This window comes from Rattus norvegicus, chromosome 1, assembly GCF_036323735.1.
Source record: "Rattus norvegicus strain BN/NHsdMcwi chromosome 1, GRCr8, whole genome shotgun sequence".
Classification (NCBI taxonomy): domain Eukaryota; kingdom Metazoa; phylum Chordata; class Mammalia; order Rodentia; family Muridae; genus Rattus; species Rattus norvegicus.
In genome coordinates this window covers 80,766,808-80,780,853 of record NC_086019.1, presented here as the reverse complement: position 1 = coordinate 80,780,853, position 14,046 = coordinate 80,766,808, and positions in this window count along the sequence as shown.

Sequence of the window (14,046 nt, the reverse complement as noted above, 5' to 3'; positions counted from 1 at the left end):
CAGTAGAGAATTTCTTATCAGGCTTAGCTCATTGATAACGCTCTCAAAGAATCAAGGGAAAAAGCATAAATGAAGAAATGTAGCACCCATTCAACGCTGAAAGAAACAGATGTCAGCAACTAGAATTGTAATCATTCTAACCACTCGGTCTAAACACAAGCATTAAAATAAAATTAAAAAAGAGGAAGGACCAAATGTCTCTTGTAGAGCCCAGAAAGTCTACCACAGCTATCCCCATATATTCAGACTTATTTAAAAACACAAGAAAGTGATCCTCTAAAAGCATTGTAGAATAAAATAAGTGCTTTTAAAAATTATTTAACATACTTACATTCTAAATATCACTCCCTTTCGTAAGATTTCAACCCACCATCTTTACCTGTATTTGGAGAACTTCCCCCAAACAACCACTCACCTCACATCCACAAGCATCTACCTTTGGTGGGACACTAAGTTTCTTCATGATTAACCAAATTCTTTCCTACTGAGCCAAGATAAGGCAATGCTCTGATTCAAATGTGCCAGGGTCCAAAGTCCAGTGCAAGTATACTCTCTTGATGGGGTCTTAGTCTGTGGGAACTCCCAAGGATACTGGTTCGATGATACTGTGGCTTTGCCTCTGGGGTGACAATCCCCTTCAACTCCTTCTGATATAACTCTCCCATAGGGGTTCCTGATGTAAGTCCTATGCTCAACTCTAAGAATCTGCATCTGTCCCAGTGAGCTGCTGGTAGAACCTCTCAACAGACAGCCTCACTAGATTCCTTTCTTCAAGTACTACTCGATATTAGTGCATTGATAGCATAAGGCTTTGGTGCTCATGATGTGGATCCCAAGTAGGGACAGTTACCAAATGGCCTTTCCTTCAATTTTTGTACCATTTTTGTCCCTACATTTCCTTTAGACTGAATCATTTCTTGGTCAAAAATTTAGAAGATGACTGAGGAGCCCCGTGCATCAACTGGGAGCCATGTCTCTCTCCCGGAAGTAGTCTCTTCACATTCCATCTGCACAGTTGGATATTTCTGCTCAGATCATCTTCATTGGGTCCTGGGAGCTTCTAACCATCAGGGAAGCTCCTACACTCTAACCCACAGTGCTGCAGATTTCCATTCAGTTTTTTGGCTTTCTGAGCTTTTTTCTTTCCAGATTTGATCCAGCACCCCCGGTCTCCCACCCAGATCTTTCTTTCCCTCTCCCTCCCATGATTATTTTGTCTCTCCTTGTAAGGATTTTTGAAGTCTCCATACTTTGACTTTCCTACTTCTTAAGCTTCAAAAGTTCTAGTGTTGAATAATGCATGTTCTGTAACTTTAGCTAATACCCACTTCTCTGTGAAAACACACCAGGGATGTTCTTTTTGGCATGTGTTAAAACACTCATTGGGATAATTTCTGGTTTCATATATTTGGCTGAAATATTCATGATGTCATAATATTCAAAAGTTGAATATTGTTCATTTTTTCAGTAAACAACATTTTTTTCCATTAATCAATTTACATTTCGGATGTTTCCAGGTTCTGAATTTTACAAATAAGGCTGCTAAGAATAGTGAGGATGTTTACTTGTGCTATAGCGCAACATCGTTTGAGTATATGTCCAGGAGTGGTTTAGTGGTATATGTACATAGGGTATTAAGGTAGAACTATTTACAAATTTCTGAGGAAGTAGCAGAATGATTTCTAGTGGTTATACCATTTTGAAATCCCTTCAGCAATGGAGCAATGTTCCTCTTTTTCCATATTCTCACCAGCAAGTACTGTCACATGTGTTTTTCATATTAGTCCTTCGTATTAATGAAAGGTAAAATCTGATGTCACCATTTTGATTTGTCCTTCCCTGATGTATAATAATGTTTGACATTTCTTTTTCATTGTATATTTTAGTTATTTACATTTCAAATGATTTCCTCTTTCCATAATTCCTCTCTGGATACCCCGTATCTTATCCTTACCCCTTCTTATAAGGGTGCCCCCCTGGCACCTACCTATTCCCACCTCCACGCTCTGGCATTCCCCTACACTGGGGCATCAAACCTTCACAGAACCAGGGATATCTTCTCCCATTAAATTCCAACAAGGCCATGCACTGTTCCATATACAGGTGGAGCCATGTGTTCTCCATTTGTACTGTTTTGTTGGTTTAGTTTGTGGAAATTCTATAGTGACTGGCTAGTTGATATTGTTGTTCTTCCTGTGGTGTTGCAAACCCCTTAGCTCCCTCAGTCCATTCTCTAAGTGCTCCATTGGGGACCTTGTGCACAGTCCATTGTTTGGCTGGAAGAATGTGCTTTTGTAATTGTTAGGCTCTGGCACAGGCTCTCAGGAGACTGCTATATCAGATTCTTGTCAGCATTCACTTCTTGGCATCTACTGCAGTTAAGTTCTTCTAGGGTATTAGAGATTCCTCTGTTAGAAATTCTCTCTTTTTAAATTGAATTTGCAGTTTAACTTCTTGAGTTCTTTGTATATTTTGGATATGATTCTGTATCACATTTAGAGATAGAGAAGATCATTTCCGAATCTCAAACTTGCTGTTCTGTCCTTTGTCTGTTTCCTCTGCTTTACCAAAGATTTTCATTTTGTCCTACTTGTCAACTTTTTATCATAAAGCTTGAGCCATTGGTGTTCTGTTCAGGAAATGTCCCTTATGCCAATTCATTCAAGGTTCTCTCCCATTTTATCTTCCATTAGATTCTGTTAAATTGTTTCACCTTGAGGTCCTGTTTACAAGGTGATTAATGTGGATTTATTTTCATTCTTTTACATTGATATCAATGGTTAGATTGGTACCATACATAGAAGGTGTTTTCATTTTTTCCACTGTATAATTTTGAATAGTTTTTTCAAAAATAAAGTGTTCGTAGGAATGTATTTTTATGTCTTGGTCTTCAATTTTATTTCATTGATTGACTTGTCTTTTTCTTTGCCAAGATAAAGTTGTCTTACCTCCAAAATAACTTAGAACAATGATGGTAAAATGTTTGGGGGTGGGGAATAAAATGATATTTGTATTGCCCCCTCCAGGGTTTGATTTTCTTTTTTTATTTGATATATTTCTTTATTTACATTTCAAATGTTTTTCCCTTTCCCATTTTCCTGTCCATAAGCCCCTTATTCCTTCCCCCTCCCCATAAGGGTGTTCCCTCCCATCCACCTCCCTTTACCATTCTCCTGACATTCCCCTGCACCAGAGGTCCTACTCTGGCAGGACCAAGGGATTTCCTTTCCACTGGTACCCAAAAAGGCTATTCTCTGCTACATATGCAGTTGGAGCCCTGGGTCAGTCCATGTATAGTCTTTGGATAGTGGTGTAATCCCTGGAATATCTGGTTGGTTGGCATTGTTGCTCTTATGGAGTTGCCAATTCCTTTCTCCTATTTCAATCCTTTCTCTAATTCCTCCAAAGTGGTCCTGTTCTCAGTTCAGTGGTTTGCTGCTAGCATTCATCTCTGTATTTGAAATGATCTGGTTGTGTCTCTCAGGACAGATCTATATCCTGTTCCTGTCAGCATGCACACGTTACCTTCAGCAATCTTATCTAGTTTTAGTGGCTATATGTATATTGGCCTCATGTGGGGCAGGCTCTGAATGGGCATTCCTTCAATCTCTGATACAATCTTCACATCCATATCCCCTCCTATGCATAATTTTGTTCCCCCTTTTAAGAAGGAAATGAAGAATCTGCATTTTGGTCGTGCTTCTTCTTGAGTTTCATGTGGTCTATGGATGTTTCTTGGATAATTTGAGCTTTTGGGCAATTTTCCACTTATTGATGAGTACATACTATGTTTGTTTTTCTGTTATAAAGTTATTTGACTCAGGATAATAATTTCTAGTTCATTACATTTGCTTATGAATTTCATGAAGTCATTGTTTTTGATAGCTGAGTAGTACTCCATTTTGTAGATGTACTACATTTTTTTTGAATCCATTCCTCTGCTGAAGGGCATCTGGGTTCTTTCCATCTTGTGGATATTATAAATAAGGCTGCTATAAACTTAGTGATATTCTGCTAAACTTATAGGTCAGTGACTTATTCAATAATGATCAGGTAAGTTTCCTTTTGATTAGATAGGAAAACATTTAGAAAGGAGACATTACTAAGAGAACTAGGCCTTGGAACACACCGCTTTAAATGTGAAGTCTCAATTACATTCCTCACCTTAGAGCTAAATGTTCACTACAGCACATGAAAGAAAGAGTGTGTGTGTCAAAATGGAAGGAGGACATCAAGAGAACAAGGTCCTGTAAATCAACTTTGGAAATCTTAAATGAACTCACAGAATCTGAAACATAAAGCATAGTGAATAGTACAGCATGGATGCTATACAAATCTTTCTATTGCGTCCTCATTTATACTTGTGAATAGAACTTGCTGAGAGTCCACATGAGCTCTTGCTTTCATACTTTAGTTCACAGTCATAACTTTAATTCTAACACTGGATATACTGATACAATCTACTCACATAATGTCCAAAGATTTTTACAATCCCACAACTTTTTACTCTGTCCTGGTAACAACTTTTCCAAGAAAACCTTCTTCTAGGGGCCTCAATCTGTTGGTTTATAAATGATGTCACAGGAATAAAAACTTATTTACATTTCCTCAAATATATTTTCTCATCACCAAATTTCCCCCTATACTTTGGACTCTGTAGTCAGGTCCGAAATGTAGAGTGTGACAAACATTCCTCAGCAAATAGAGCAAACTGTAAAGAAAATCATCCTAACACTCAAGTTCACTATCCAGTGGCAAGGGTTGATATAACCATTTTGTATACATCAGTGTCCATTTGGTATAATGACCTCCATATACAATACAATCTCAAAGGTTGTGTATTCCATATGCCTGTGAAGAAGCTCACTGTTGGTTTTAAATCTTTTTCCTGTACATCCTCTACTTCATGCTGAATTTCAACAAAAGTGATTTAGGAGAAGGAAGCAACTTGAACAGTAGAAAAGAAGCATAGTAAAATCTGTGCATTACAGCTCTTTAAAAATGTATTTAAATTTATGATAGATATGCCATAGTTATATTAGTAATTTCTTTGTTAATTTGATTGTGAAAAATGATTATAGCAACTGCAAATAGGCAGAGAACGATGGATTTTATTCATGTTCTTTCAACCTCATGACCAAGAATGAAACCAATATATGTTTTGATTTTAATGTTAACATTTATTCCACTTTCAAACTGCCAAATAATATTTTATTTTTCCAACTTTTCTATACTTTTAAACAATATCCATTTAGTTTTTCTTTTAATGTTATTATTTATAATTGTATTTTTACATACTTTAATCTTACAAGAGTAAAAACTGAATGAAAACAGCAATCTATACTTTGAATCGTCATAAATTGTGTTATTATCATTACAGGTGATATTATGATGTAGTTTGTCCTATCTTGTAGGATACTAGATTGCTACATTAGGATCAATACAGATGGAAGACATACAGGAATTTCTTCTAGGCATTCTGATGATACTTATATACTTATTCCACTTCTACTTTATTATTGAATCACTGCAAGTTTTGGAGAGCTGTATTCATCTGGCTATTTAGTTATGTTTACAGTTATGCTACATGTCATCACTCTCTATCCCTGGAGATACAAGGAAGTAGACATAGTACAACTATTTTATGTGGGTTTTCATGGTCTACTGTGTCTCTGCTTCTGAAGCACAGGTATATCACAGCAGTCCTATAAATCACTGCTGTTTAAATTCTAGACCATAATTCAGTTTTTCAATTGAAGACTTTTATTCCATATACATAAAAGCATGTTTGTGCCAGTATTTTCCTAAGTTTAGTCATTTTGTTCACTATCTGATAGGAAACAGGTATGGTGATATCCTCTACATTACTATTTTTATTCAGGATTGCTTTTATTATGCAGTGTAGTTTGCACTAACATTAATTTTCAGAATGTATTCTTTGTATAAAGAATGGCATTTTGTTTCTGTTACAGTTAACACTGAGTCTCTAAATTAATATGTTTAAAAGGGCAAATTTAAAAATTTTGTTCTTCAGATTATACTCACAGCATATACTTAGGAGAAAAAATTTCTGTGTAGAACACCAGTGACTTATACTTTAATATAAAATACTGACAAATGGGACATTATAAAATTGCAAAAGTTCTGAAAGGTAAAGAATATTGTCAATAGGGCTAAACAGCAACCAACAGATTGGGAAAAGATCCTATATTTTATAGAGAGCTAATATCTAATATAGTCAAAGAACTCAAGAAGTTATACACCAGAGAACCAAATAATCCTATTAAAAATGGGTTCAGAGTTTAGCAAAGAACTCTCAACTGAGGAATATCGAAAGACTGAGGAGCACCTAAAAAATGTTCAACAGCCATAGTCATGAGGGAAATGCAAGTAAGAACAACCCTGATATACCTCCTAACACCATTCTGAATGGCTAAGATAAAAAATACTCAGGTGAGAGTAGAGGCTGACAAGGATGTGGAGAAAGAAGAAAACTCCTCCATTGTGGGTGGCCTAGCAAGTTGGTAGAACTACACTGGAAATCAGTCTTTCTGTTCCTCAGAAAATTTGACACAGTACTGCCTGAGAACCCAGATGTACCACTCCTGGCCATATACACAAAAGATGCTCCAATGTGTTTATAGCAGCCTTTTTCATAAAAACCAGAATCTGGAAAGGCCCCAGATGTCCTTAAAAAGAGGAATGGATACAGAAAATGTGGTACATATCGACTTCATGGAATTATTAGACAAATGCATGGAACTTGAAAATATCCTGAGTTAGGTAACCCAGTCACAAAATAATACACGTTATGCACTCACTGATAAGAGGCTATTAACCTAAAAGCTCAGAAAACACAAGAAACAATTAACAAACTGTATGAAGCTCGGGAAAAAGGAAAAACAAAATGGGGATGCTTCAGTCCTTTTTTTAAATTAGATAAATTTCTTTACTTACATTACAAATGTTATTCCCTTTGGCGGTTTCCTGGCTGTAAGCCCCATCCCCTCCCCCTCCCCCATACGGGTATTCCTCCCATCCATCCCCCCTACTGCCCCCCTCATATTCCCTGCACTGGGGGTCCAACCTTGGCAGGATCAAGGGCTTCCCCTTCCACTGGTGCCCCGACAAGGCTATTCTCTGCTTCATATTCAGTTCGAGCCCTGGGTGCATGTATAGTCTTTCAGTAGTACTTTACTCCCTGGAAGTTCTTGGTTTTTGGGATTGTTTTTTTTTTTTATGGGGTTGCAAGCTCCTTTGACTCTTTCAATCCTTCCTCTAATACTCCCCAAGGGGTCCTTCTCAATTCCATGGTTTGCTGCTAGTATTGAGCTATGTACTGCATATGCTCTCGATGTGTCTCTCAGGAGAGATCTATATCCGGTCCCTTTCAGCATACATTTTTCTAGCTTTATCAATCTTATCTAGTTTTGGTGGCTGTATATATACGAACCACATGTGTCTGATTGGCCATTCGTTCAGTCGCTGCTCTAAACTTTGCTTTCATATCCCCTCTATGGATATTTTTCCCCTTTTAAGAAGGAGTGGGAGCATCTGAATTTTGGTCATCCTTCTTGAACTTCCTGTGGCTTGTGGATTACATCTTGGGTAATTCGAACTTTTGGGCAAATATTCACTTATCAATGAGTGCATACCATGTGTCTTTTTCTGTGATTGGGTTGCCTCACTCAGGATGATATTTTCTAGTTCATTCCATTTGCCTATGAATTTCATAAAGTCATTGTTTTAGATAGCTGAGTACTACTCCATTTTGTGCATGTACCAAATTTTTTCAATTCATTCCTCTGTTGAAGGGCATCTGGGTTCTTTCCAGCTTCGGTCTATTATAAATATGGTTGCTATGAACATAGTGGAGCATGTGTCTTTGTTGTATATTGGAGCATCTTTGGGTATATTCCCAGGAGAGGTATAGCTGGGTCCTCAGATAGTCGAATGTCCAATTTTCTGAGGAACCTCCAGACTGATTTCCAGAGTGGTTTTACCAGTCTGCAATCCCACCAACAATGGAGGAGTGTTCCTCTTTCTCGACATCTGCTTCAGTCACTCTTAAAAGGGGAAAGCAAATACTCACAGAAGGAAAAACAGCAACAAAGAGTGAAGCAGATACTGAAGGAAAGGCCATTCAGAGACTGCCCCACCTAGAGATCCATCCCTTGTGCAGCCTCCAAATCCAGTCACTATATGCTGATGCATGCTGAGAGAAGCCTGATATAGATGTCTCCTGAGATGCTCTGCCAGGGCCTGACAAATACACAGTAGGATGCTCTCAGCCAACCTTTTGGACTGAGCATGGGGACCTTAATGCAGGAGTGAAAAAAGGACTGACAGAGATGAAGGGGCTTGCAATCTGATAGGAAGAACAATAATATCAACCAACCAGATACCCTGGAGTTCTCAGGGTCTAAACCACCAACCAAAGAGTACACATTGATGGACCCATGGCTCTAGCCAAATATGTAGCAGAGGATGGCACTCTGTGGCCTCAATAGGAGGAGAAGCCCTTGGTCCTGTGAATGCTCATTTCCCCAGTATAGGGGAAAGCCAGAGAGTTGTTGTGAGATTGGGTAAGTGGTAGTTGGAGAACCTTCATAGAAGCCTGAGGAACAGAGATGGGAGATGGGGAATGGGGATAACATTTGAATTGTATATCCATAAAACATCTAATAAAATATAAAAACATTGCAAACTCCTGTTGTTTAAATTATGAAAGCATAAGTTGAAATACATTTTGCAGACATTGGGTTTACCATTTTCTTTTCTTTTCTTTACTCCTTTACTGAGACATAAATAAGGGTATAGGATAACATTGAAGAAAATGGATGTACATTGAGTTGAATTGCTTTAAAAGTAGAATTCAGGAAAGACTTAGTGAGAACTGTGAAATTATGTTGTCAGTGTGGTCTACACACGATGTTACTGGAAACCTATGTTAGATTTTGAGCTGGTTCCATCACAGGGTATTTACAATGTCGTAGTGTCTAATACAGGAAGTTACTGTGCTCCTTAACAAAACCATGACCAAAAATGATGCTTTGATTACAAAATAGTTATGGCATTTGTGGCACAAATTTTGTAGGGCAGAGAAGCAAAGGTATCTGATTTATGTGAGCAAATATACATGGGACTAAACACACCAAGACCATATTTAGAATACCAAGAAACAGAAACTAGATAGTGCCTATATCTACAGAAGTAAATATTGCTATTAAAATGTAAACAGCAATAAAATGACTTGTGATGTTATTGTGTCATACTTTTCAATCCATGTCTTCTTCAGTCATCAACAGAGAATCCTCATTCATTACAGATGGAAGAAATCATGAGAATAGCACACTGAATTTATGCTCAGAGTGTGAATAGGAGGTCTAAAGTGGATGTCACATTCAAATATCTCTATCTTCTGGCTTCAGGAAACACCAGGAAGAGGAAATAGAAAAAAATATGAGAACTAGAGTTAATCAAGGATACCAAGAAAGCATGGATTTCTAAATAGAAATATCATACATATACAGAGAGACAGACAGACAGACAGACAGAGAGAGAGAGAGAGAGAGAGAGAGAGACAGAGAGACAGAGAGACAGAGAGACAGAAACAGACAGAGACAGAGAGGGAGAGAGACAGAAACAGAGAGAGATCAAGGCAAGAGGGAAAAAGTTCATGAGTTTGTTACACTTGGAGATCAAGATCTGAAAGTAGAATTAGACACTTGTCCCATCCTTAACAGAGTAACAATTTCTATGTTCTTAAAATTTTACTTTTTTTACCTATTCACTTTAAATTCTATTAATTTCCCCCTCTTCTAAGCTATCGCCACCAAGATCTATCCCCCCATACTTTTGAGGAAAAATAAATGACCTTCTATCTATTTTTAACCTAAAGTTCTTTGCATATGTTTTATTTTGTACAAGTTAAATATTTTAATTATATTTGTAAGTTTTGAGCAATGAATCTCTGGATTTTATTACTTTTTTGGACTCCTTTCCTTATTTTGTACAATACATATATATTAATATTTTTAGTATATTATACATTAATATACATACTAAAGATATCCCATTGAAGAGAGTTTTCTTAAGGAAGATAGAATTATAATGTTGAGGAAGGATGTGCAAAGGAGCTGGTAAAAGAAGATGTAGGAAAAAAGCCTAATCAGATTATTTAATAGCAGCATAACTCTTTTAACTAAAAAGAAAGAAAAAAACAAAGGAAAAAAGGAAAGAAAGAAAATCAATTTTTTTAATGTGCGTTGTATAACTCAACAGAATATTTATTTTAATTTTTTGTATGTGTACTATTGATTTTGGAGTTTTGTGCTATGTGTAATAATGAAGTTATGTGTCCTTGGAAGTCAGAATTGGCCATCTAAACCCTTGTTGCTATCATTGAAAGTAGGTGTGACAAAAAGTATTGCCTGGGACATATCTTTCTAGTGAGGGATCATTTTCAGGTCTCACTGGGAGAAAAGAACCCTAGAATTGCAGAGACTTAAAGTGTCCGGTTCGGGAGATACCATGGGGAGGATACCAAATCACTAAGTATCACGTAGCAGAAGCAGAACATATTGTGGGAGGGGCGAACAAGGAGAAGGTCAGTGAACAATATTTAAGTTAATAAGCAAAACAACATTAAAATAAAAATATTTTTTGTGACATGCATATAATGCCACCTACAAAAGAAACATAACAGGAACTAACAATTATCTATCTTTAGTATCTTTCAGTAATAATGAACTCAATTCACCTATGAGAAGATAGAAGATAACAGACAGGATAAACACACAGATTCCAGCAGTTTAATGCATTAAAAAAAAAAACAAAGCAAAACACACACCTCAATATCAAAGAGAGCCTGTATCTCAGAGTAAAAGCCTGGAAAAATATCTTCCAAGAAAATGTTTTTAAGAAACAAGCTGAAGTTGCCATTTTAATATCCATTAAAATAGACTTTCTACTAAAAGTCGTCAAGTGAGATGAAAAAGGACACTACATATTCATCAAAGGAAAATCTACCCAGAGAACATCTCCATACTGAAAATTTATGCCCCAAATGCAAGGGAACCAACATTCATAAAGAAAATTTACTGAAGCTCAGAACACACATTGAACCCCAAACATGTATGGTGGTACACTTCAACTACCCATACTTACTAATAGATAATTCATTGAAACAGAAACTTAACAGAGACAGTGTGAAACTAATAGAAGTTATGAATCAAATGGGTTTAACAGATATCTACAAAACAAAAGAATATACCTTCTTCTCAGGAACTCATGGTACCATCTCTACAATGGACCATATAATGGGTTACACATAAGAAGCCTCAATAGATACAAGATCATAGAAATAATCCCATGCCTCAACATAGCTTAGGGCTAGTCTTCAATAAGAACAAAAACAACAGATATTCTAAACACATCTGGAAACTAAACAACGCCCTACTCAATGATAACTTGGTCAGGAAAGAAAAAAAGAACAAAATTAAAGACTTATAGGAATTCAAGGAAAATGATGGCAAAACAGACACAATAGGGCACTGTACAAGCAGTGCTAAGAGAAAAAAAGTTATAGCACTAAATTTACTGGTAAAGCCATTGAAGGTATCTTACACTAGGAACTTAACAGGACACCTGAGAGCTTTAATACAAAAAGAAGCAAACATTCCCAAAAGGATCAAATTCAGGGCAAGCATCAACAAATTAGTAAGAAAGACAAAGATACACAGAATCAACCACATCAAAAGTTAGTTCTTTGAGAAATCGAGAAGATAGATAAATGAATCCCTAGTCAAACTAGCTAGAGGCCTAGAGACAATATCCAAATTAAGAAAATCAGAAGTCAAAAGGGAGACATAACAAAAGAAATAGGAAAATAAAAAAAAAATCAGATCCTACTAAAAATGTCTGTACTAAGAAACCTGGAAAATCTAGATAAAATGAGAGGTTTTCTAGCAGGAAAACTATAAAAATGGCATGTAGCTTAAGGAAATAGAAGAAGTCATTAAATCTTTACAAGGGTGGGGGGAAAGCTAAGGGTCAAATGGCTTTAGTGCAGAATTCTACCAGAATTTCAGAGAAGACCCAACACTAGTATTTCTCAAATTATCCCATAAAATAACAGCAGAAGGAACACTACCTAATTAATTCTCTGAAGCTGTAAAGTACTCTTATACCTAATCATACAAGAATACAACAAATGGAATGTCTGAACAATTTAGCTTAAGAATATCAATGCAAAAATACACAACATCCTTTCAAATCAAAGCCAAGAATACATCAAAATGATGATTCACCATGATCAAGTAGGCTTTGTCCCAAGGATGCAAGGTTGGTTCAATATACAAAAATCAATGAACATAATCCACTATATAAACAAACTCAAAGAAAAAAATCTCATGATAATCTGCTAAAATACAGAAAAAAAATTGACAAATTCAACAGCCCTTCATGTTTAATGTATTGGAGAGATCAGGAAGCTAAGTAAAGGAGGGCAATCTTGTAGGAGAATCAGTGTATTAATTTACCTGGATCTCGAGACAGCTAAGACACAGGACCACCAACTATAAAGCATAACAAGTTGAGAAGAGGCCATGTAGAGCAGAGGACTGCTGGGCCTGATGCAGTCCTAGCTGATGAGCCTAGCCTTTGGGAGACTTAAGGCCTCAGGGAATGGGGAGGTCTGGTGAGGTGCAAGATGGGGGTGGGGTGGGGACATCCTCCTTGAGAAGGGTCAGGAGTTATGGGATGTGGAACAGTTAGAGTATGGACTGGGATCAGCATAAAATTAGGAATGCAAAAATAAAGTTTAAATAAAACTTTAAAAAAATTACATAAAGGAATAAGAGAAACAATATTACTATTGCTCTGAATCTTGGAAGATTTGGAGAAAATGATGTGCTTCCAGGGTTTTATTGAAGTTAATCTGTCAAAATTCAATCATGGAAATCTATTATTAGTTAATATTTTTATCGGCCTGATGATTTGGGTCAACTGTGCAGAGAATATAATGCCCATGCTGAACATCTGATCTGTATTTCTATACCCATGTTAGGTTTGTCACAGCTGTCTCTCTATCTACCTCTAGAATCACTGTATGACTCTCACTTGCAGCTGTATTTGTAGACACATACAAGCTCTTTTGTACATACTGTGCACACATACATATGAATAAGATAATAAAAACAATTTTTTGTGAAAGTTTGGTGTATTTTTCTGAATAATGTTGATTATTGCTTGTTTTATTATAAATTATTTTATATCACTTTGTGTAATAATTTTGAGTATATATTATGTAAGAATGTATAGTTTGCAGAAGACACCTTCCTCATTTTATTAATAGTCCTGAAGTGTACTCATTTCGTCATATTTAGTGTTAAGGGATTTAACTGCTTTGCCATCATATGGGCCACAAATGTCCTTTAAAGATATTGATTTCCATATAAATGATTACAGGCTAAATATACAAGTTTCCAAATTATATTTAACTAACACTAAACAGATAATCTTTTGAATAATGGTGGTTCTATGAATAACAACAGAGTTTGAATAATTGTGACTAGCTCTGAAATTTTAATCCATTACGCTGCGACACAATAAACTGCATGTGTATAAAATATCAAAAATAATATTCCTCATATTCTACACACGATGGGTTAAAAGGTTGCTACAAATTTGTAGATATGAAATCGTGTGAATTTTTTTAAAATGTCTGTACTGGCCAGTTTTGTGTGTCAACGTGACACAAACTGGTGTTATCATAGAAAATGGAGCCTCAGTGGGGGAAATGATTTCATGAGATCCAGCTGTAAGGCCTTTTCTCAATAAGTGATTAAGAGTGGAGGACTCAACCCATAATGGGTGGAGCAGTTTCTGAGGTGGTGGTCTTGAGTTATGTAAGAAATCAAGCTGAATAATCCAGGGGAAGCAAGCTAGTAAGAAACCCCCCTCTGTGGCCTCTGCATCAGCTCCTGATTCTTGACTTGCTTGAGTTCCAGTTCTGACTTCCTTTGGTGATGAACACCATGTAAG